The sequence below is a fragment of the Nyctereutes procyonoides genome, unplaced genomic scaffold (genome assembly GCF_905146905.1).
Source record: "Nyctereutes procyonoides isolate TBG_1078 unplaced genomic scaffold, NYPRO_anot_genome, whole genome shotgun sequence".
In the NCBI taxonomy this organism is placed as follows: Eukaryota; Metazoa; Chordata; class Mammalia; order Carnivora; family Canidae; genus Nyctereutes; species Nyctereutes procyonoides.
The window spans coordinates 47960548-47987113 of NW_026575051.1; positions in this window are offsets into that span (position 1 = coordinate 47960548).

Consider the following 26566-nt stretch of genomic DNA (forward strand, 5'->3'; position numbering starts at 1 on the left):
TCTGAGTCTTCAATACCTCACACTCCTACACTGACTCCCGGGTTCCCAGACTGAGGAACTCTATTCCAGGGCTTCCCAACCTGTTTACCTCCCAGCATACATAGAAATGATGATGTTTCAGCATCACCCTGGAGCAAAGATGCAGTTTTTCATGGTCTGAGGCTCCCTCAGAGAGGATGCGGCTGCTCCATGGCACTGAGCTGAGGGGCTCATTTATCTCAGCACTCGTGATCCATTTCTAGCAGCTGCAGTCCACCATCAACACTCCATAAACATACAAGAGTCACAAAACTTGGGTTACTGCCTCCAATCCCACAGTATCTAAAGCTGGTAGAAGGCTCACAAGCAACATTTCCCCCAGGGAGCCCTTTTCTTCTGTGGTGTTCACCCCACAAGAATTTCTTGCTCTCCTGTCATGGTCTATGAACAGGAGAGACATGGCAGTCCAGTCTCTTCCTTCAACTGTGAAATACCAGAAGGCATCAGAAGCCTCACCCTTTTTCCCTGTGATCTTTTTCCTCCCAAAAAAAACATGTATCTTACCTCTGTGGTTGTAATCCAGTTTCAGGTTACACTCCAACTTCTTTCATCATGCCACCTGGGTTTCTAAGTATGTGCAGGGCATGCCCCAAACCACAAAGATGACTGGTATTCTTTATTCTTTCATTCCTATATGTGTATAGGTTGAGGGCTTTTCCTTAGCAGTTATGTGAATTTTCTGAATGAGGTCTTGAGAAGAAGAAAGTACAATTTTCCTCTGTGTGGAATAATTCTACCCAGCCCCAATATGGGATTCAGGAAAATGCAGTTCCTAGATAGAATTCACTTCACATCTCTATTTTGTATTCTGATGGTGATGGGAGTGTAATCTGTTCTTCCTGAAACACCCTCATCAACTAGGTTGGCCAAGTTCTTTCCTAAACAAATCCTGTGCAGCTTCCAGTTCTTTTTCTGCAAGAAATACCAAATTAGCTGCTTTGTGGTTTGCTGGTAAGCCCTGAGACCTTTATTTCATTATTAGGCAATCCCTGGTCTATGGGTAGCACTGCTTGGAATATCTAAAACTGCCTATTGTTGAAGTTCATTTCATTTCCTTCCTGTGCCTGCTTCCGTTGGTGATCTTGAACATGGGCTGTATATCAAAATGTTACCAGAGGGGGAAAAATACATGAATAAGATGATTATTATGGCAAAAGAATTGAATTCATTTAAAATATCCACATTTCTTTTCAGATTTAATCATTCGTTCTCTCTTCTGTGCAAGGATGATAGTCAGTGTCGGCTGATCTTAAAGATAACCAGTTAAATTTTCTAGGAATATATTCTCAAGCATGCTGCAAAATATATGTGGCTCAGCTTTCCATATTCAAATGGGAAGGTAATTTTTATAAAAGCAATTTTTACAAAGGATATTCAAAGTCTCATTTACAGAGCTGAGGAAGTAATTTTGGTGGGCAGTCTGCCCTTGCTGGACTCACATCTCAGCAAGGACCCTGACAACCCTGGGAATTTGACAGGGCTCATTTGCAGCTTCAAAGACAGGAACTATTTAAATTCACAGCCTTCGTAGCAGTTGGATGTAAGGAGTTGTGGTGATGCTGACATTTTTGCCCCTTAACTCAGCTGTGAGTCAGAACATAAACTATCACAGTGCCAAATTTTTTAAGGGAGGACAACTTTCATGTGTTGGCTGGATTAAGACAGGCCATATATATGCTTGTCCTATGCCCTGAAACTATGCTGGGATAACGATATAGTTTATCATCCAAATGGGGGACGCTTCTGAGAGGATAAGTGGCTAATTTGTAATAATTTACAAAAATGGAAAAATGGCATAAACTAGTACTATCCTATGCAAACTGGGAAATATTGTCAATCTCCATCTCATCCCCACCTCATCCCTGGACATTCCCTCCACAACCTTGTGGATAGTGACTGTGGGGGTGGGGTGGATGTTGGTGGCATTCATCTTTATAGCAACTCCCTCAATTTTTTTTTAAATTTTATTTATTTATTCATGAAAGACAGATTGAGGCAGAGACACAGGCAGAAGAAGCAGGCTCCATGCAGGGAACCTGATGTGGGACTTGATCCCCGGACCCTGGGACCATGACCTGAGCCCAAGGAAGACGTTCAACCATTGAGCCACCCAGGCATCCCATCCCTCAATTTATTAATCAGAGTCTGCCATTGTTGATATATAAGACAACATGGAGAAGGCTAAAGAGTGGCCTCAGCAGGAATGCATGTGGCTCCCAAATGTATGTGGGAGACTTCCCAGTCCTCAGTCTATTCCTCAGTTGCCAACACCTACCTCATTATACGATGACCCACCTCACTGCTACCATATTCTTCAACTCATTTATGTCACAAAACCTAGAAGTACCCAAACTTCCACTAGGCAAACAATGCTTAGCAAGTCTTTTGGTTAACCAACATTGGCCTTGATGACAGAAACAGATTTAGAATCATACAGTTGGGAGAATCCTGGAGAACAAGGCTGCCCATCCACACATTAAAGTAAATAGTTTCAGCCACAAAATAATAAATTTTATTGTTAGAATCTGTCTAGAGATAGAGTTTACAAAGCCTACTTCGACAAATCTGTTCTCATATTTGTACACATGAGCCACCTGAAACCCCATATGTGTCACATGCTCTGCAATTTGAGATTTATTTCCTCTTCTCTGCCAATATGGAATGCCCCCTGTAGGACAACCCCTTCTCTGCTCTTTTCTTTCTAGTTTTTAATCATCTTTCTTGTTCCAACTGGTTTCATAATAGTTTTGGTTACACACACTATCCAAGAGATGATTTAGAAGGAAGAGTTTTCCTATCTGATATTTCTAGGCCCTAAAGATCTGGACTGATAATAACAACATAATCATTAGTGTTTTTCCATAGGGACACCCATGTGCTCTTCCACCTCATTTGGCCACAGACATCATTTTGCCACTTATTTTTAAATACGGATTTCAAATCTAGAGAGTTCAAAGCTATTGTGTCCTGGGTTTTTTCCCACTTGGTCTTTGGCTTCTAACACCTCCTCTGGTGTATCAAGGATATTTGCATTCAATATTATGCGTCTCTGCCTTAACTAAACCAATTAAGAGGAAAAACAGAAAAAAATCTATAAAAACTTTGCCTTGGGAGGACACACAATGCAATGCACTTACTGAGTACTCAATATATTTACTGAATTGAATTAATTAAAGCCCAAACTGTTCTCTTTTAAAAAATATTTGGACATGTTATAATGTTTCCAGTGAAAAATCTTGTGTCACTTACCCTGAAAGAAACCTGGGGATATTTTGTCATTAAGAAGGTTTTGTTTATGGGGTTACTCTTATGAGATATGTTGGACAGAGTTCTTGGCTGGGGGCCCTCTTGTAGACCTGAATTACATCTTGATGGTGCCCAGTTCTGAGACCTTAAAAAAATTCACTTCACCTCTCTTGGTTTGGTGCAAACTAGAAGCATACTCTAATCTCCTGGATTGCAAATGCCATGATCATTCTTCTATTTAGATAAATAATGCATTTCCTTAAATTCTTTCTTAAAAAATATCGTTCATAGGGATATCTGGGTGGCTCAGTAGTTGAGCATTTGCCTTTGGCTCAGGGCGTGATCCTAGAGTCCCAGGATCGAGTCCCACATCGGGCTTCCTGCGTGGAGCCTGCTTCTCCCTCTACCTATGTCTCTGCCTCTGTGTGTGTGTGTGTGTGTGTCTCTCATAAATAAATAAATAAAATCTTTTAAAAACATATTGTTCATAGAAAACATCTAAAACACAGAAAATTACAAACAGTATAACAACTATTTACTATCCACTGCTATTTAACACATCTTAAAATTGTGCTGTATTCCCTTAAAATTTTCTCTTTGAGAAGGAAGGAAGGAAGGAAGGAAGGAAGGAAGGAAGGAAGGAAGGAAGGAAGGAAGGAAGGAAAGAAAGAAAGAAAGAAAAAGCAAGCTACCCTATGACCCAGCAATTGAGAGCCTTGGTGTCCATCAAGAGATGAATAGATAAAGACGATGTGGTATATATATACAGTGGAATATTACTCAGCCCTTAGAAATGATGAATACCCACCATTTGCTTCGACGTGGATAGAACTGGAGGGTATTATGCTGAGTGAAGTAAGTCAATCAGAGAAGGACAATCATTATATGGTTTCACTCATACGGGGAATATAAAAAAATAGTGAAAGGAATTATAGAGGAAAGGAGAGAAAATGAGTGGGGAAAAATCAGAGAGGTGACAAAACATGAGAGACTCCTAACTCTGGGAAACGAACAAGGGGTAGTGGAAGGGGAGGTGGGCAGGGGGAGGGGGGGACTGGGTGACGGGCACTGAGGGGGGCACTTGATGGGATGAGCGCTAGGTGTTACACTATATGTTAGCAAATCGAACTCCAATAAAAAAATATACAAGAAAGGAAGGAAGGAAGGAAGGAAGGAAGGAAGGAAGGAAGGAAGGAAGGAAGGAAGGAAGGAAGGAAGGAAGGAAGGAAGAAGAAAGAAAGAAGAAAGAAAGAAAGAAAGAAAGAAAGAAAGAAAGAAAGAAAGAAAGAAAGAAAGGTATTTGAAGACTGAAGACTTCTCTGATTCCTTTCCATTCCATCTCCCAAAAGCTTAACAATATCCTAAGACTATTGTGTTTTGTTTCCATCTTTGTTTTTATACTTTCATAATACATGCAGGTATTCATAAACTATAATTAGTATGCTTTATGTGTTTTTCAATTCTCTATAAATGATGTCACAGCTTATATTCTTAAATCCTTCTTTTCTCTCACCTTAATTTCTGAGAGGTTTAGGATCTACACTATCACTAAATCACCCTGGTAAATTTCTGTTGTGAATTTACCTCACACATCACATTCCTCATCTTATTAATTATTTTCGTTTCTCTTGGGAGTTCATTTTGATTTATATTCAACTCCATTTAACTGTTTGCTCCTTCTTGTCATGATCTAAAACTGTACATTCTTGAAAGGGGAAGGAAAAATCTCATTCAAAATTCCAGAACTAAAATATTAAATGAGAGTAAACAATTACAGAAAATTGCACAGTTCTGTAGTGCAGTTTCTCTAAAGAATACTTAACAACCTCTAGTGCACTTGTCCTATGGAGAAATAATTTCTACACAGTATGGAATAAAGAACAACGGTTTCATTTCATTTATAAACAGTGTCCTTTGGGAAGGCTCACAGAAAGGCTTGCTAAACACTTGGATGGACTGGTAAATTTCTCATATTTATTCATCAACATCATCTCTCTTACAAGGTAAGCACTAGGGAAACCTCTGTCTTGCAGAGTGCTGTAAAGAATATTCAGCATGTAATAAAAGTTCTGTGATAAAAGTGATGGTAGTCATTCCTCAGGATGTAAGGCACTGAGGGAAAAGGACTGGGACAAACCAAGACAAACATTAACCTTTATTTGTACTAGAATCACATACCCTATAATTATCACACCAAAAGAAAATTAGCATCAGCATTATTAAATCCCCTTCAGCTAAAAATGGGTGAGGATGATAATGACCACTTATTTTAGAGCATCTCACATTAATATCAGAGTACAAACCAATATTCCAACATCCAGTGGAAAATACAACTTTCTGCATTTTATAAATATTGCTGCTGTGGGATGCTCAGTATCCAAGCTGTTTGATAAAATTATGTAAGTCAATGAATGGTCAAGCTAGGATTTGAACTCTGATGGAGAGAATACTATTAACCATTCAAAGAAGATCTTGCTGTTAGGCAACAACAACAAAAAAAAAACATTTCTAAAGCAAATGAACTACAATGCATCTGAAATAATGAACAAATTAATTCCCCATCTGGGGAACATCTTCCAAATTGGTAGATATCCACCTGGGGAAATGGCCCTTTTCTAAGGTTCTCAGAGACTACAGACATATGAGAAAACTTAGATTAGTACCCAACAGAGTATATCAGGCTGAAGCATCTAGTTATGGTGTTAAACTATGTGCCATCTTGAATCTGAAACTCCAAAATCAGAATTCAGAATGAAAGCCCTTTGAACACCCTCCTAGCTTACTAAAAGAATGTGACAAAATGCCCAGGGAAATTAAATGCGATGAAGAGTATTTTTTAAGCATGAAAAGGATAATATTTACATACCAGGCACCATTACTGATCCCTAGAAAATAATAAAGAAAGTTCAACATCAAAGGCATGGTATATTTCCCTCCTACTCTCCCAAGTTCTCATCATTCATGACTACACATAATAAGCATTATACAGCTATTCTTAACTGTTGGAAAAATAATCTCTTAAAATGTATAAATATTATATCAATTTAATCTCTTTCTACCATTACCTTACTAATAGCTAACATTTAGTAATTCCTTCATGAAAGGCACTGTGCTAAGCACTTCACATGCATTTCTCATATCTTTATAATAACATGCATAAAGTGGTATTTGGGTAGTGGATAAATAACTCAATGAAAATCAATCTAAGAAAAAAGTGTATACTCTGGAAAACAGAATGGAGGTTTCTCAAAAAGTTGAAAATAGAACTACCTTATGACCCAGCAATTGCACTACTAGGTATTTACCCTAAAGATATAAATGTAGTGATCCGAAGGGGCACCTACACTCTGATGTTTATAGCAGTAATGTGCACAGTAGCCAAACATCTGGAATGCCCAATCCCTGAAGTTACAGCCTTTTTGATGCTGAATTTGGCTTAAGAACAAAGAGAACTTAGTCTTATATCAGGCTTCCTGCAGGGAGTCTAGGCATGCTTATAAACATTCTCTTTATTTTTTTATTTTTATTTATTTATGATAGTCAGAGAGAGAGAGAGGCAGAGACACAGGCAGAGGGAGAAGCAGGCTCCATGCACCGGGAGCCCGATGTGAGATTCGATCCCGGGTCTCCAGGATCGTGCCCTGGGCCAAAGGCAGGTGCCAAACCGCTGCGCCACCCAGGGATCCCTATAAACATTCTCTTAATTGGAAATGCATAAACTTTTAGTGTAAATTTTTCTGGATAATTGATATAATCCTTGAGAATAAATGGGCAAGATCTTAGCAAAAATTGTGCTTTCATGATCTGGAAAGAAGTAGACAATATTGCTGGCAACTCCAGAGCCACATTAAGGATTTCATGGGCCAAGAGAAGCAATATCAAGATATGCTCTATGTGTTCCTCCTCTGCATGGCCTCACTGATTGCAGTAAGATTGTGTATCTTTGGGTATTTAAGAGAGGAACTTAATATAACTTTACATTTGAGTGTAGTGCAGGAGAGTCTATGGTAGGAAGCATGTGTATATATATTTTTTTTTGAGGGGGAGTCATATTAATGTAGTCCATCTATCTATCTACCTCCAATAGGTTAGCCCTAAGGGATAATTTTAAAAGTCATTTTTCAGGAGAAGATGTCCCTGAGCATTGTTCTCTGGCTTCTCCTAAATATGCCAGTCATGGCACTGGGGGCAATTGAAGATCCCCAAAGATAAGAAATGATAATGAACCAGAAAGATTTCTCTTCTACATTATCTGGGACCCATCCCTCTAGGTTCATACCGAGCAGAAACTGGAAAATTGCTGAGATTTTGGAAATATGAAGGGGTGAACATGGAGCTGAAATTTACCTCAAATCTTGCTCATTTAACTGCTACCACAGGAGGGATGACAAAACAAGGGAGAATTAAGTTTATTCAAAAAACTTAATTCCCTGGCCCTAAAAAAAGGGGGGGGGTGGCCAAGAGCACTAGTTCTGATTTTAAAATTTTAACTGTGAGTAATTCTGTTTCTAAAAGTGTGTGCAAAGTAGTTTCCATAGCATGCAAGTCTGACCTTGAGACATATCTGGACAAATGTCCTAGGAACTAATTGGCTTAAATTCTGTGTTCTGAAGTTTCACATTTTTCTTAAATAAGAACATAATATTTTTATTACTAAATAAGTAAGCAATTGCTTTTTGAAACTTCTGCTTGAAACAAGTATGAATATGTAACCTGAAGCAGTAGCAGGTTTGTGTGTCCAGGCTAAATGTAGAAGAAAGGAAGACTGAGGCATCATTTTCAGGATGTTCATGGCTTCCAAGAATACTGAATTAAATGATCTCAAGACAATTCAGCTAAAGCATTAAGTATCTAGTTTCTGTGTTTTAGATATGATTTTGTTTGGGGCATAAATGTACTTGCTGGATCAGAGCCAATGGAGATAAGGGGAAGCTGCCAGTGTGCCCAATGTCTCCAAAGTGAGAAATCTTAGGAAAATAAGTGTTTTTCCTTTCTTTTGGGTCACCTTAGAATCTTTCCCTATGGCCACAATTTCTTTGGTAGTAAGGAGGGTGATTAGACAACTGCATGTCCCTCCTTTCTTCAGTAAAATGTCAGGAAATGCTGCAGAAGATGAATATTGTAGAAGACTGGGCACGGGATGTCAAATGGATACAGCTGAACTGAGGGTAGAGTACTGAGCACTGGAAGAGAAAAAATATCAAGGTCCTTATTAGAAGATAAATCTCTTATGAAGAGAATAACCAAAAGGAATTGAGACAGAGACAGAAAAATAGGCAGGGTCCACTGGAGAGTGTGTGTGCCGTTACTTAGAACACTAACACAAGGGACAGAGCCAGCCAGATAAGCAGGAGGGGAGTGGGTGCAGAGCCCCTGCTCCCTGCCCTCAGCAAAACCAGGCCCCCACATCCACACAACCTCTCCATGCCAGAGAAATTGAGATGGCAGCCCACATCCTGTCTGGACCAACACAAACTGAATTAGCCAAACAGTGAGATGGGGGACATCCGCTGAGACTTCACTAAAATAAAGGGACACAGAACTCAGCTTCCAAAGGAAAAGAGGGGAGGAAGCTACATGCTTCAGCAGTATTACCCATAAATCTGGCTGAGATGAGCCCTGCCAGCATTCTGTATGTTGATTCACAAATATATTGTCTGAAAACAGCAAGCACAAAAACAACCAAACAAAAACAAAAAGCAAATATCTGACTAGCCACCTAGGATCAAAGAGTGCACTTCAAACAGGTTTGTAATCAAGTCCTCAGACCAAACTATTAAAACACTGACAAAAAGGAATAATACTCAGAGTTAGACATTGACCTGCTCCATGACCCTAAAAACCTAGAGACAATACAAACGATTTTAAAAACATATTATGAACAGCTATACGCCAATAAATTAGGCAATCTAAAAGAAATGGACGCATTTCTGGAAAGCCACAAACTACCAAAACTGGAACAGGAAGAAATAGAAAACCTGAACAGGCCAATAACCAGGGAGGAAATTGAAGCAGTCATCAAAAACCTCCCAAGACACAAAAGTCCAGGGCCAGATGGCTTCCCAGGGGAATTTTATCAAACGTTTAAAGAAGAAACCATACCTATTCTACTAAAGCTGTTTGAAAAGATAGAAAGAGATGGAGTACTTCCAAGTTCGTTCTATGAGGCCAGCATCACCTTAATTCCAAAACCAAAGACCCCACCAAAAAGGAGAATTACAGACCAATATCCCTGATGAAGATGGATGCAAAAATTCTCAACAAGATACTAGCCAATAGGATCCAACAGTATATTAAGAAAATTATTCACCATAACCAAGTAGGATTTATTCCCGGGACACAAGGCTGGTTCAACACTCATAAAACAATCAATGTGATTCATCATACAGCAAGAGAAAAACCAAGAACCATACGGATCCTCTCATTAGATGCAGAGAAAGCATTTGACAAAATACAGCATCCATTCCTGATCAAAACTCTTCAGAGTGTAGGGATAGAGGGAACTTTCCTCGACATCTTAAAAGCCATCTACGAAAAGCCCACAGCAAATATCATTCTCAATGGGGAAGCACTGGAAGCCTTTCCCCTAAGATCAGGAACAAGACAGGGATGTCCACTCTCACCACTGCTATTCAACATAGTACTGGAAGCCCTACCCTCAGCAATCAGACAACAAAAAGACATTAAAGGCATTCAAATTGGCAAAGAAGAAGTCAAACTCTCCCTCTTTGCCAATGACATGATACTCTACATAGAAAACCCAAAAGCCTCCATCCCAAGATTGCTAGAACTCATACAGCAATTCGGTAGCATGGCAGGATACAAAATCAATGCCCAGAAATCAATGGCATTTCTAAACACTAACAATGAGACTGAAGAAAGAGAAATTAAGGAGTCAATTCCATTTACAATTGCACCCAAAAGCATAAGATACCTAGGAATAAACTTAACCAAAGAGGTAAAGGATCTATACCCTAAAAACTGTAGAACACTTCTGAAAGAAATTGAGGAAGACACAAAGAGATGGAAAAATATTCCATGCTCATGGATTGAAAGAATTAATATTGTGAAAATGTCAATGTTAACCAGGGCAATTCACACGTTTAATGCAATCCCTATCAAAATACCATGGACTTTCTTCAGAGAGTTAGAACAAATTATTTTAAGATTTGTGTGGAATCAGAAAATACCCCGAATAGCCAGGGGAATTTTAAAAAAGAAAACCATATCTGGGGGCATCACAATGCCAGATTTCAGGCTGTACTACAAAGCTGTGGTCATCAAGACAGTGTGGTACTGGCATAAAAACAGACACATAGATCAATGGAACAGAATAGAGAACCCAGAAGTGGACCCTGAACTTTATGGTCAACTAATATTCGATAAAGGAGGAAAGACTATCCATTGGACGAAAGACAGTCTCTTCAATAAATGGTGCTGGAAAAATTGGACACCCAAATGCAGAAGAATGAAACTAGACCACTCTCTTTCACGATACACAAAGATAAACTCAAAATGGATGAAAGATCTAAATGTGAGACAAGATTCCATCAAAATCCTAGAAGAGAACACAGGCAACACCCTTTTTGAACTCAGCCACAGTAACTTCTTGCAAGATACATCCACGAAGGCAAAAGAAACAAAAGCAAAAATGAACTATTGGGACTTTATCAAGATAAGAAGCTTTTGCACAGCAAAGGATACAGTCAACAGAACTAAAAGACAATCTACAAAATGGGAGAAGATATTTGCAAATGACATATCAATAAAGGGCTAGTTTCCAAGATCTATAAAGAACTTATTAAACTCAACACCCAAGAAACAAACAATCCAATCATGAAATGGGCAAAAGACATGAAGAGAAATCTCACAGAGGAAGACATAGACGTGGCCAACATGCACATGAGAAAATGCTCTGCATCACTGGCCATCAGGGAAATACAAATCAAAACCACAATGAGATACCACTTCACACCAGTGAGAATGGGGAAAATTAACAAGGCAGGAAACCACAAATGTTGGAGAGGATGCGGAGAAAGGGGAACCCTCTTACACTGTTGGTGGGAATGTGAACTGGTGCAGCCACTCTGCAAAACTGTGTGGAGGTTCCTCAAAGAGTTAAAAATAGACCTGCCCTACGACCCAGCAATTGCACTGTTGGAGATTTACCCCAAAGATACAGATGCAATGAAACGCCGGGACACCTGCACCCCGATGTTTATAGCAGCAATGTCCACAATAGCCAAACTGTGGAAGAAGCCTCGGTGTCCATCGAAAGATGAATGGATAAAGAAGATGTGGTTTATGTATACAATGGAATATTACTCAGCCATTAGAAACGACAAATACCCACCATTTGCTTCGACGTGGATGGAACTGGAGGGTATTATGCTGAGTGAAATAAGCCAATCGGAGAAGGACAAACATTATATGTTCTCATTCATTTGGGGAATATAAATAATAGTGAAAGGGAATATAAGGGAAGGGAGAAGAAGTGGGTGGGAAATATCAGAAAGGGAGACAGAACATAAAGACTCCTAACTGGGAAATGAACTAGGGGTGGTGGAAGGGGAGGATGTCGGGGGGTGGGGGTGAATGGGTGACGGGCACTGAGGGCGGCACTTGATGGGATGAGCACTGGGTGTTGGCAAATTGAACACCAATAAAAAATAAATTTATTATTAAAAAAATAAAAATAAAAAACTAGAGACAAAAAGAATGTCCCAGGGTCCCTGGGCCCTGACTCTGTATGCTAGAAGACAATGGTCTTCAGGAATATATGTGACTACTTCTCAAACTGAAATGCATGGTTGCTTGAGTAATACCTTCTGGAATGGTAATGTGAGCTCAGGCCTGAGGTGAGGTCTGTGCAGCAGCAAGAACTGATGGGGTTCTGGGTGTGTGGACAGCATTGCCAGTAGCTATGTATCCTACAAGGAAATCCGGGGCCATAGGAAGCCATTCAGAAATAGGCCATCTCTTCTTGCCCTGAGTGTCCCCCTCATGGCTCATAAGACTATATGCTTGGCTGATCAAACCAGGAACTTAATGTAACCTCACTGCTAACTAATGTGAGTGTGTTGAGGGGAGATCAGATGGGGGAGGAGGACCTCTTGATTTGCCAGACTATAGCCCACCTGACACATTACATTTCTTATCTTGAAAAATGTTACCTAAACAAAACAAGTAGGAGTGTAATTTCTAGAACAAAATATCTGAAATCTCCGGATTTTATCCTCTATCCATTTCAAACACAATGCTACTCATCACTGCCTAACATGCTTCTGCTTCTTTGAAAAGTATAGTTTCGCTTACAAATATTTTTCCCTTATGTCTCACAGGAGGCTGTGAAATTTAACTAGAAGACATTTATGATCTCCGATGAAAGGTACTCATTAAGTATAATTGTTATCATTACCTGAATCTATTTTTACTTTCCTTGTTTTATATATGAATCCACATGGCTAGGTGTGGTCCACAAGAGCTCCAACATTAGCATTCTTCCCCATTTGCTCACATTCTTCAGTGTCTGTCCTAGCAGGTGGGTGTTTCAGAGCCTTGGGTCTCAGGGCACTGGGCCTCATGGCAATCCTAGATCTCGTGTTCCTATAGGTGGCACTTTCTGACAGGCATAAAATTTCATTCCAAGACAAATGTGCCAATAGTTGGCTTGCTGTGGGTACAATTAGTCACTTTCTCAGAATGAGGAGCAAAGGGCTAATTGTTCTGCAAGTGGACAATTGCTGCTGTAATTATTAGGCCCTGTAATTTCTCATCCATACATAATTGCACATGTGGATGAGGAGAACTTCGGCTGTCTTCTTGCAATTCTGTCCATAAGGCTTCTCATTGTTATGCTCAGGTTTTTTTCCACTTCTATTGGTCACGGTTGTGCTTTTCCATGATTGTCCCTTTTTTCCTCCATAAAACACCAATGCCAAAGCAGCTTTTAAAAAGTTGTCCAGAACAATTTAAATACTGAATCAACCCTCCACTGGGTTTGTGTTAAATGTAACTTGGATATTTACAAAAGAATGTTTCTGGCTGAAGTTTGTAGACTCATAGAAAAGAATAAAGCAAGACACTTCCCCTAGGTTCCCAGTATCTTTTTTCCCCTATAATCCATGCTCTCCTCAAAATCTCCAAGAAAAGAAATTTCAATTTCATAGCCTCTCTTTGAAACTTCATTTCAGCATTATGTCTCTAACTCTAACATGTCTGAGCCTTGTATGTTCCCATGCTCAAAGCAGAAGTTCTGGGATCATAATGGTGGCAGTGATTTCATTGTTAGTTTCTTTGGGCATCGTGGGACCAAATTTGTTATATCCATGCTTATTAGCCAGACACAACCTCAAGGGGTCAATTAATCTGTTTTAGGTTTGCATGTGAAGTTTTATTTATATAAAATGCTTTTGGAAGCAGCTGATCTTCCTCCTGAGGCATTTCGCCAAAATACATTCGATTCCTTTCACCGGCATCCCCAAAGCCTCAGCACATGGCGGACAAGTATCTGGGTGACAGAGAAGACTTGCCTCCTTCCAATTTGCAAAGCTGCTTGAGAACTCCTTGCACAGAAGGGCATCCCACTGTTCCCTGTTCCTGGAGCATGGCTGGGTGTCCTAGACTAACAAGCTTCCCTAGCACCCATGGTGCTGCAGGCTTCCCTTCAGATGAAAATGGAATACTGAAGAAAATTCTGTTTGGCTTTGTGAACTCTCATAATACAAAGCTTGGTAATGCTGGAGAAGGCAAAACTGACTTAAAGGATTTGGGGAGAATCATGCCATTAGGCAATGCTTTGATTTTTTTTTCTTTCTTATTCTTTTGATAGTTCCAAACAAAAGTGAAACACACTGAAAGATATAATACCTACCTGCTGAAACTGAGAAATAGGCTCTGGTGAAATCATTTGCTATTAAAGGTAAATCTGCCTGTATAGAGACAGCAAATGCATGCCTCTCTGCCTGTAGATCTCAGGCAGCCTCAAAATAACACTCAGCTGCCCCCTACCTTATGACCCTTAAAAGCTGCAACCTAAACTCCCCCAACTAAGAATATTAATAAGCACTGTCAAGATCATGCATTGCATTTCCAGCGCCCAATCCCCCCTTTTCCTGCTCAAAGTGAATGGAATCCTAAATGCGCCACATTTGCTTTTATGAGGATGCATTTGCCAGTCGGCCTCAATGCAAGCACGAGTGCTTCAATAGCATTAATAAAAGGGGTGGTAATCTGAAGAGCCTTATTTTTGTCCCTAATGTTCACCCCAAAAGGAAATGTGCTCCTTACTAATAATAGAGGATGTGACCAAAAACATCAAGTGTATTTATCTGTTCCTAGTTCATCTGCCAAGGCTTATATTTCCTATCAGCGCTCTTTTAGAAAGGCTAAAACAATTAACCTCTTTCTCACTTGCCCTGCCAAAAGCCAAGGTCTGGCAGTTTTTGTTTGGGAAATTCAACTGAAGACCAACCCCTCCTCCTCTAACACACAAACCAAGTTAACACAAAATAATGGTAAGAGCTAGCATTCACTAAGACCTAGATGCACTGAGCTAGCAGCCAGGCACTGCTTAGCACGTTATACAGGTTAACTCATTTAATCTTCACCATAACCTGTGAGGTAGGTCCTGTTTGGATCCTCTTATACCACCATGGAAGCTGAGATACAGAGGCATTAAGTAACTTGCTCAAGATAACACAGCTGGTAAGTGATGATGCTCTAGAAACATTGTTTTTGGTCACTATATGATCTACCTCTGTGTCAATGCTGTTTTATGTTTTAAGTTGATATAGACTGACCCATTGCCTTCCAGGTGGCATCAAGCAGCACAGTAAGGACAGTACTGGCTCTCCCCCATTCCTTAAAACCCACGTTCCCTTTATACATCCCATTGTCACTTAGCTCATTCATAGTTTGGCTAGGTTTCTGACTTCCGAATCAAATGTGCTAAAAAAAAATCTTGGGCCCTGGTCCAACCCAGGTTCTTCCAGATTCACTCAGAAGTCCTTAAGTTTACCATATAGCACATGTATTAGACAGACAAGCTCATTATCAGATTATGTGTCTAAAGAAATAACAAGCAACACACAAGTGCCCATCATAGCAGATTAATGACCATTAGGCATTTGGTAATGATAGTCACCAACTTTAGTGCTCATTGGTAAGTATCCATGAACTGTGCAACACTAGCAAACAAGAAGATAGCTACAGATAAGTTGTGTTGTCTTGTGCTTCAATCTGTGGAGATTTGGCCCATCTCCATATATCATATAATAACTTTTTTGTCAATCTGCATATTAATATCTACATTATTTTAAAATAAGTGTTCAGAAGCTGTTAACTCTGTAATAATTCGAATGGGCACTTGTATGCTGCAGTTTTGTCTTTTAAACAAAAGCTAATTTTTAAAAAACTTTTATCCTGATAAAACTCTTATGCCCTTGGGGATCCCTGGGTGGCGCAGTGGTTTGGCGCCTGCCTTTGGCCCAGGGCGCGATCCTGGGGACCCAGGATCGAATCCCACGTCGGGCTCCCGGTGCATGGAGCCTGCTTCTCCCTCTGCCTGTGTCTCTGCCTCTCTCTCTCTCACTGTGTGCCTATCATAAATAAATAAAAATTCAAAAAAAAAAAACTCTTATGCCCTCATTTTAATGCCTTCAGCAAGCTCCGTATAGGCAAGATGCTAAAAATAAAAGTTGGCAGCAAGCTATATTCTATAAAATCAAAATGTTTCTCTAGTGTTTTTTTAAAAAAATAATAAGCAACTTTTTTCCACACTCAATTTGTTAAACTTAAGCCCAAGAAAATGCAAAGGGGATCCAGATTTCTGTTTTACATGTTTAATGGAGTGTGTGTCCACGATGCAACTTTTCCCTCCTCTGGAAATCAATAAACCCACTGCCCTGGCTGATGTCCATCTAGTTCACCCACTCCTAGCACAAAATCTGATCTAAAAGAGGGACAGACTTGGAAAGATCTCTGCTCTAAGTATAGAACAGCATCACTCTGAGTTAAATTAATAGTGATTTTTAATTTTTTAATAGTGAGTTAGTTCATCATACACTTTATGTCACAAAATGTTTTCCTGCTCATAAAAAGCTCATGAGCAATATATAAATCATCTTTCATGTCCTCCAGCCTATAGCCTTCCAAGTTTTCATCTCCTAACTAACACTGTTTCTCTTCAGAGTAATTAACTTAAGGAGAAGCCGGCAATCTGCCTTTAGCTTAACCTTCATTGGTTTCCAACTAAAAACAAAAGGAGAAGAATCCAACATTTGGCCAATGGCCCAGTCAACCTCTTCCCTTGCCAAGAGAGTTTCCAACAGGTGCTGCCATTCTCTGAGGGCCTAGAGATGTGGATTTTGAGCAGCAAACCCTGTTTTCATTCTGCCTTTGGCTTTCCTCTGGATCCTGAAATGACTGTGTTTAACCATAGACCTATAGATCATGGAAGATTATTTTTTCTCCACTCCAAGCAAAGAAAGCATAAGTCCAGGTTCATCAAAAAGGAAACTTCCAGCAGTACTTTAATTAAATGTTAACCTTTCTGTGAAGAATTATAAATTGCATTAGAACATAAACGTCAACTGACGACATTTGAGACCTGAGTTGAACTTATGTAATGTTTCCAATAATAAGTGTGTCTATTTAAGATGTCAGTTAAAAGTTCAAAACCTTGATATGTGGGGGCTGTCAAAAGGAATCATTAGAGCCACATGTTGGAGTTGGTCTTCAGGGAGAAATTTCAGAAAGGTGACAGAGTTTGACCAGAATTGAAGCTTACTTTTGGCCTCAAGATCTGTGTTCATTCCATTCTCCTGCACCTCCCAGGTGCTTGGGGAAATCTTAATAATACTAGACATGTTTACAAGTCAGACGCAGTCAATTCTAGAGTCAAGATCAATAATGCTCTTTTCCCTTTCCCTAACAAGCTGATAGCCCCTGACTGACATCCCTTCACCTCAGAGTAAATGATATGGCTGGTTCTAATATCCCAAATTCCTTTCATTCTGCTTACTGGTAAGAAATGACTCTCCCTTCCATCTGGGTGACAGGTGCCATAAACTGCACATTACTTTGTCAGCCCTAAAGTCAGGGCATCGATAACTTCCACAGGGACAAAGTTGATAATAATCTCTTGGTATAAAATTGTCTTTTAGAGAATTAGATAAATGTGAAACACTCCACATTGTCAAGAACATCACTCAAAACTGCTTGGCCCGTTTGACAGCCCATGATAGAGGACACATTAAGAGGCTGAAAACGTGGATATCTGTTTTCAGGGCTGTACTTCCCACAATCTGTCCCCCTTTGTTTCAATCCAGGCAACAAACTCAGCTCCACAAAGTGGTTGCTGGCCACACTCTTAAACCTGACCAGGACTGAGTCCTGGGAACAAGCCCTGCCTCTCAAGGGCAGACTTACAAGTCCCGCTGTGAAATGTGCCGACTCTGGAGAATAAATAATTCAGTGCACTCTGGTAATATCTCTTTTCACAGAGATTCTGTGACAGGGCCTTGACAATAGCAATGTTCATTGTGTTTGTTAATCCACAAGTAGTAAGGAAAAGGACCGGAGAGGGAGAAAGAAGCTCCCACATGACTCCAGAATATAATTTCATACTGTTATCCCAGTCAATGTCGAAAATTGTTTTAACAAAAGGAAATAAGTGGATTCATAGGATTTCTGAATTGATAATTGGTGGAAGAGTTCATTTGGTCTAACCTAAGGCTCAGGTAGGACCACGTCCTGGTTGGTCAAGAGAGTCCTTCCTAGATACTCTTTAACTCACTTCTTCTAGTTTTTAATTATCCAGAAAAGAATTTCTTTCCTGTGAGTCAAAACTCCTCCCTCACTGCAGTAGACAACCTTTCACTTGAGATTTTCCTTTCCCATGTCCTCCATGAGCTGGACCTGTCTTTCTTCCCTCCTCCACCACAAGTATTTGGAAGTATCTAGGAAGCACTCTTGCATAATAATATGGTTCTGTGCAATCCTAACCAGATCATTCAGATGCAGACTTTGAGGTTTAAGATTTCATGAGTTCACAACATTCCAGGAGCAGACATAGCAAAGCCTTGCAATGGTTCTCCATTTCACCCTCAATAAAAACAGAAATCCATACAATGGTCTTCAAGGCCTGCATAATCTGTTCCCCCATGACCCATCCCCTACACACATGTGCACACACTAATTATGCCCTTCTCTTTCTCTCCAACCTTATCCCAGGCACATTATCCACCCACTTCAGACCAGCTCCTATCTCAGACTACTGCACTCCCCATTCCTCTGCTTGGAGCTCTCTTCCCCAGGATGACCATGAGACTCACTCCTCCACTTCCTTCAGATCTTTGTTCAGGTGTCACCTTTTCACTGAGGACCGGTCTGGCCACTCTGTGTTATATTGCAACCTCACTGCATCCTACTGCCACACCTCTGACTCTAAGACCTTGTTCTATGATGTCTTCTATATTAATTACTTTCTAACATACCATATTATATATTTAGTTATTATGCTCATTCATAATTGGTGCCTCCCCAAGGTAGAGTATCAGCCACAGGGATAGAAATTTTTGTTTTGTTCACTACTGTTTCCCCAGCAACTACAGTAGTGCCTGACACATAGTAGGTGCTTAATAAATATTTGTTGAATGCATGAACAAGTAAACATCAAACCAGTGATGGGCTTCTCAGGCTCCAACAGAGGAGTAAAAGAAGAGGACTGTTGGACGAGATGGCCCTCACTGCCCGTTTGCTGAGGTGGAGAGAACAGTCAGCAACACAGAGCAGGAGAGCATTGAGCAGCCTCTCTAGGGAGTCTGGACTTCCAGAAACCTTCATTTACCTCCCTGCCAGCTCAAACACTGCTATCTCTTCCACTTTTCACACACTATGATTTCTCATAAGGCTCTCTCCTAATTCACTTACAGTCTCTACCCAATATCTGTCCAACCGAGATTTCTAAACACAAATCAAATCATCCACTCTACAGAGCTGCCACTGTGTTCCAGAAATGTTCTAGGTACTGGGGATATAGCAATGAGACAAGACTCCCTTTCCTAGGAAAGCTTACAATCTAGCAGGTGTGGCAGACAGTAAGCAAGATAAGTAAAACCTATCATTAAATGTTCCTGAGGAAAGGCCTCTTCCTTGCTTGCTTAAAACTTGTCCTTGGTTCCCTATTGTCTCCAGAATAAAACTCAAGCCCCTTATGACTGGGAGGAGACAGCTCTTTCATGTCCACTTCTCCAGCTCAATGCTTGCTACGTGCACTCCACCTTCCAGGCAGAACGAACTTGTTGCAATTCCCTGATTATGCCTTGTTCTCTTACACATGTGTCTTTTCATGCACTGTTCCTTCTGCCTGGAGTGCCCTTCTCCCTTTCTTCCATTTTCTTGGCCACTTTAATTTGTATTCAATACCCACCTTAAGCATTATGTCTTCCAGTAGTCTTTCTCTGCCACCCCACCCCTATATCAGTGGGGTATCCTTTTTTGATCTTTTCCCTCTCATTGGGAACACTTCTATCTTTGTCCTTTCCCCACTAGTTTATAACTGTCTATGTCCCACTGTCTGTAGACATCTTAGGCCTTTATAGCTCATGGGTGCCTGACCCATTGTAGTCAATAAATATTTGCTGACATGTCCACAATAGCCAAACTGTGGAAGGAGCCTCGGTGCCCATCGAAAGATGAATGGATAAAGAAGATGTGGTTTATGTATACAATGGAATATTACTCAGCCATTAGAAACGACAAATACCCACCATTTGCTTCAACGTGGATGGAACTGGAGGGTATTATGCTGAGTGAAGTAAGTCAATCGGAGAAGGACAGTGTATGTTCTCACTCATTTGGGGGATATGAATAATAGTGAAGGGGAATATAAGGGAAGGGAGAAGAAATGTGTGGGAGATATCAGAAAGGGACACAGAACATAAAGACTTCTAACTCTGGGAAATGAACTAGGGGTGGTAGAACGGGAGGAGGGCGGGGGGTGGGGGTGAATGGGTGACAGGCACGGAGGGGGACACTTGACGGGATGAGCACTGGGTGTTATCTGTATGTTGGTAAATTGAACACCAATAAAAATTAATTTATAAAAAAAAATAAAAAAAAATAAATATTTGCTGAGGGACGCCTGGGTGGCTCAGCGGTTGGTGTCTGCCTTTGGCCCAGCGCATGATCCTGGAGACCCCAGATCGAGTTCCATGTCGGGCTCCCTGCAGGGAGCCTGCTTCTCCCTCTGCCTGTGTCTCTGCCTCTCTCTCTCTCTCTCTCTCTCATGAATAAATAAAATCTTTTTAAAAATTTAAAAAAAAATATTTGCTGAATAAATAAATGGATGAATAGATAAATGGAAGAATGAAAGAAAGGAAGGACAGATAAATTAAAAGGTGACTGGATGGAAGGGAAAGCATTATGGACTAAATTGTGTCTATCAAGATTCATATGTTGAAGCTGTAGCCCCCAGTACCTCAGAATATGATTATATTTGGAGATAGCATCTTTCAAGAGGTAATTAAGGTAAAACCAGGTCATCAGGGTGCGTTCTAATCCAATATGACTAGTGGCTTTATAAGAATAGGAAATTTGGAGACACATAACAGACAAAAGTCCATGTGAAGACACAATGAGAGAATGCCCATCTAGAAGTCAAGGACAAAGGCATCTATAAAGATCAACCCTGTTGAGGCACCTGGGTGGCTCAGTCAATTTAGTGCCCAACTCAGTTTCAGCTCAGGTCATGATCTCAGGGTCATGAGATTGAGCCCCACTGGGCTCCATACTCAGTGCAGAGTCGGCTTGAGATTCTCTCCCTTTTCTTCTCCCTCCTGCTCTGCCCATCCTCTTGCATGCTCTCTCTCTTTCTAGAAATATAATCTTTAAAAAAAAAAAAACCTGCAGATACTCTGATCTAAGACTTCCAGCCTCGACAACAATGAGAAAATAAGTTTCTGTTGTATAAGCTACCCAGTCTGTGGAACTTTGTTATTGCAGCCCTAACAGACTAATACAGATGGATGAATGGGTGGATGGATGGATGGATGGATGGAAGGATGGATGGATGAAATGATGAAAGGAGGAGGGAGGGAGAGTAGGTGAGCAGACAGATGATACCTTCTCCACAGTCTCTGTGTCATCTAAAATTCCTGACCCTGCCTATGACATCCTGACACCTCCAACAGGTCACAGCCCCACTCTGTGCAGTATTGAAGATACAACCTTTAGTCTCCACCTCTCACCCTCCCATGGTCCTCAACCTCCTCTACTTCCCCTGGATGTCTTCTCTCAAGGAACCTTCTCCAGTTCTCCCAGCACAATCTCCCCCACCTCTGAAGCCTATTCCTTCACAATCTGTTTAGCAGCCCCTCAGCCCCAGCTCTCAGACTGCTGGAGACTTCCAGAAGAATTTACATACCTCTTTTCCTCTATTGTGGCCCATCTACAGCACCTGCCTAGGTTCTCATATGCCCATTTTTTAGGACCTGGACACTTAGATGGCCGCATCTGGCCAAGCTTGTGGGGCTCCTTGGGCCTCTGCTGTTACTCTCCTTCACATCTCTTTAGTGTCAGAGCCCCAGTATATACTCAAGAATAATAGTCCAGATCCATGTGACATTGGTTGGACTTACCAATCTCTTTGCCTCAATTCCCACATATGTAAAATGGGAATAAATAGTAGTGCCTGCCTTACAAGGTTACCATGAAGACTAAAAGCATGGAATTGCATGCAATTATTGTGATCCACTCAACTTTCCATAAATAGACTTGTTGCCTCTAAACCCACTCATTGGTGCCATTTTTCCCCCATTACTTCCTCCAGGCACAACTCTGCTTTTCCTGTTTCTTTAGTTGAGGCAAAACAGATTTCTCTAGGCCCACAAAATTGGGAAGAACCTGGAAGAAGCTGGACAGCCCCAGCAGGGTCCCCTCTCTCCGACCTCACTTGCCTGTCAGCTTTAGTTTCTTCTTCTGCAGCCCAGCTTCTCCTCAGAGATATGAGCCTGGCATTGTCTTTGAGAGCCTGGTGTGGTCCTGAGGCCTGCCTAGAGATGGTCTGTTCTGGCTCTCCCCACAGCTGCTGGAGAGGGTGTCACTGTCCAGCTAAAAATATTCTCAGTGACTAGGGAGCTGTGGGGAGAAGTTAGGCTAGCGAGGGGATGGCTATTTTTTTTTTAGCACAGTACTGTTTAATTCTTTTCACTCATATGCATGTATTACTATAATAAAAATTTAGGTAAAACAAACTGTTTCCTCTTGACTGGCAAACTGTTAAAAGACAACATGAATAAAAAGCATGGATAGCTCACCTTTTCTTTTTTTAATTATGGTAAAGTAGAAACATAACACAACATAAAACAGCCATGTTTAAGTGTACAGTTCAGTGGCATTAAGTACATTTACATTGTTGTGTAACCATCAACACCATTCATCTCCAGAACTACTTCATCTTGCAAAATTGAAACCCATTAAACAATAACTCACCATTCCCTGTCCTCTCGGCCCCTGCAACCACCATTCTACTTTTTTGTCTCCATTAGTTTGATTACTCTAGGTACCTCATATAAGTGAATCATCCAGTATCTGTCTTTTTGTGACCGGCTTATTTCACATAGTACAGTGTCTTCAAGGTTCTTCCATGTTGTACTATGTGTCAGAATTTTACTCCTTTTTAAGGCTGAAAAATACTCCACTGTGTGCATATACCACATTTTTTTAATCCATTTCATTCATCAATGGACACTTGAGTTGCTTCTGCCTTTTGACTATTGTACATAATGCTGCTATGGACAGTGCACAACCAGCTCAGCTTTTAAAAAGTATGCTTTTAAGAGCTTCTCTTGTTTTTATTATGAATATTAGGAAAGCAAAGGGAGGCCAGGGCACCTAGGAAATAAAGGATCCCTCCATCATCTGGTCATCAAATGGATTCATCCTCCATATTCTTTGGGTACCCTCTGAAGCAAAGATTATTATCCCTATTTGATACTGAAAAATTGAGGCTCAGAGAGATAAATAAGTCACCCAAAGTAATACAACTAGAAAGGGGCTGACACTCAGCCCAGGTCTGACTCCATGGTCCAAAACCTTTCTGCTATCTCATGCTGCCTCCCAAAAGTAGGATCAAAGCTGGACCTGATGTGTGTGCAGATGAGGAGGAAGGCAAGAGGCTGAAACTCCATCCCTCCCTCCCCTATGCCTGAGAGACAAATATCATTCTTTTAGAGCCAATGGAGAACAAAGAAAAGTACAGAAAATTGAGCCTAAAGGATGCAGACATGAAGGCGGATGTTCAGACCAGAACACACTTAACTACTTGTAACAATGCCAAAAGGGAGGAAGAATTCTCAAAGTCTGCAAGGAAATGCCAAACGAAAGGGAGCAAAGTGCCAGGAATTATTTCAAGGCCATGAGTGGACAAGAAAATGGCAGATGAGTTTTGGGAGAGGAAAATGCCAAGAATTGCACTCAAAGAAAATCATCCAGGGCACCTGGGTGACTCAGTAGTTGAGCTATCTGCCTTTGGCTCAGGTCGTGATCCCAGGATCCTGGGATCAAGTCCCACATCGGAGTCCCTGCAGGGAGCCTGCTTCTCCCTCTCCCTATGTGTCTGCCTCTGTGTGTCTCTCATGAATAAATAAATAAAATCTTAAAGAAAAAGAAAAAGAAAAAGAAAATCATCCAAAGTAGTCTAACAGGAGGATTGTGCAGAGCTAGTAATGTAACTGTGGCAAAATTTTGGGTAGGTGTGGACTGTGCAAAGGACACAGAGCTGCCCAGTTGCACCTCTGAAGGAAAAGGAAGTAAAAACTACTGGCCATCTTTGAAAGGATATTGATCACAAAATAGAAAACAAAAGAATAAAAATCCTTACAAAGGTGAAAAATAAGACTTGTGTTAGGGGAATGAGTAGATCCCACTGAGAGGCATACAGAGGAAATCATTTTTCTTAGAAAATATCAGAGCTACCTGTTGTGGGTACCAAAATGGTAGGTAAGATACTGAGCAGCCTTCAATAGTGCTCCATAAGCAACCTGAGAACCTGCCCATTGGATGTTCCCACTCAGTGGTATCTCAGGAAAGGATGTGACAAGGGTACAGGAAAAGTAAGTGTGGCCTGAAGGCCAGGTTGACCCATGAGAATGAGATCAGGAGCCTGGGGTTTTCACAGCCCACCACCCCCATGAAGGGTCTGATCCAGGAGCCTGCAGAAGATGACACTATACCTGAACAGGTTACATCCAGGGGCCTGGCCCAGAGTCTGTTATGGGCTTGTCTTTGTGTCATGAGGGGACAGGAAAGGGAGGAGATCAGAGTAGACATCTGATGCTCTGATATTAGGTCTTAAAGATCCTTTGCAGAGTTTCTCTATGTAAGGATGTGGCTTGACTCCTAGAATATATTAACCACCCCACCCCAAAGCATTCCACCTAGACCTGGCCCTGGCTCGGGAGGTCCACAGCTATAGGGAGAAGGGTCCTAGGATGAGCTCAGGGGGACATTCTCAGAATCTTACCTTTGAGACATTTTGCTGAAACTTCTAAGTCCAAAGTGATACCTCTGCCACCTGGAACAAGAATCTCAAGTAAGAACAGTGATGGAGACTGTGGCTTCCTGGGTCCTATCCAGGAAGGACTCTGTTCCATGAGTCAGTGCTACCAATTTCCTCACAACCAAGCACTTAGAAGTAAGGCTTCCCTGATCCCTCGGTCTGGCACACAAGCCCCACATAGCCTTGATCCAGGGGCTCAGCTCTGGATGGCCTCCCTCAAGGCTCTGGAGGGCCACTCTGATCTGTACATGGTCCCCAGAGAATAAGCTGCTTGTGACCTGGTGGGACTTAGTTTGGGAATGAGAAGGGAGTGAGGGCAGGAGATAGGACGGCACTCTGAGGAGCGGAATAAGCAAATGGTAGAGAGAAAAAGTTAGGCAGCCAGTCAGGCTGCTCCTGAGCTAGAGGTGACCAATGGGGTTCCCAGTGCAATTGTACAGCGCCCACACAATACAAAGGTGCTCCACAGAGGCCAGGCATGGAGGTAGAGCTGCACATGGAGGCTGCTTGCCCAGGCCTTGGCCCTAGCACAAGGCTGTATCCACTATAAGGATAGGGACTCTTCCTTATTTACACAAAGACGCAGCACATACGTAAACAGCCCTAGGCTTCTCAGGACACATCACTGAGTGTGAGACAGTTGATGGAAGTGTGTGCCCTTCTTCCTCTAGGGAACACATGGGTCATAAAGACTGAACCACATCTGTGCCTAGACTTAGCTAGGTCAGTTCTGGCTCAGCAAAGCCCCATCCATGGCTGGCATGTGGGGGAAGAAGGTTATACATGTGCTAAGCTCGTTACCCATGGGGAAGATACCTACCTGACATTACACCAGAGGCTGGGCATCAGGGCTTTGCCTCATTCAGAGGCTTGGCAGGACCCCAGCATGCGGAACAGAGCAATGGTCCCTGACCAGTGCAGCCTACTCCCCCCTCCATTCCCACCCATAGGCAGAAGAATCTCTGCTGCCATTACCCAGCCGGCTCCCAGGGTGTGGGGATAATACCCTCCCCATGGCCACTCCGCAGGGATGGCCTATAAGAACCATCCAAAGTGCAAGGGGATTGACCCTGCTCTGCAGCGCTCTTTTGGCTTAATAGGAACAGCTGGTCAGTGAAGTGTTTGCTAGCAATTTAACAAGGCTCAAACAGCAAGAGGCATCTGCTGATAAATCAAAAGGGAGCGCCCAGCTAAATGAGGTTTAATTTAAATTCCTATCTCGAGCTGAGAGAAGAGTGCGGTTATGCCTTCCAGTTGTATTAGTACCAGCAAGACCTGGGCCTTGGGGGAGGATGGCCCCAACAAGACAGAGCTATAAAGCCATGCCAAACTGCTGATAGGAAGGTAGAGGGAGAAGGCAAAGAGAGAAGTTGTCATTTCTTCTCTCATAGAAACAAAACAAGCTTCACTCTCTTAGAAGGCCATAAAACTCCTTACGGCCATGAGCACGTCCACTGTGGCTGCCCCATTACGGCAGAGGGCAGGAGCCCACGCACAAGAGCACAAATGAGCCTGGCAGGGAAGAGGACTGCTCTCTGGAAATGTCATCAGTCCAGAGCCATGATGACATCCAGGGAAAACAAGAGCTGCTTCTCTCTCATTATTTGCTTCCACAAAAAGCATCTCCATCCACTTCCATTAAATCCTCCTCTGCCTGTGAGCTGTGCACAGCCTTGCGTTTCCATATGTAAATGCCCAGTCCCAAATGGACCTGACTCT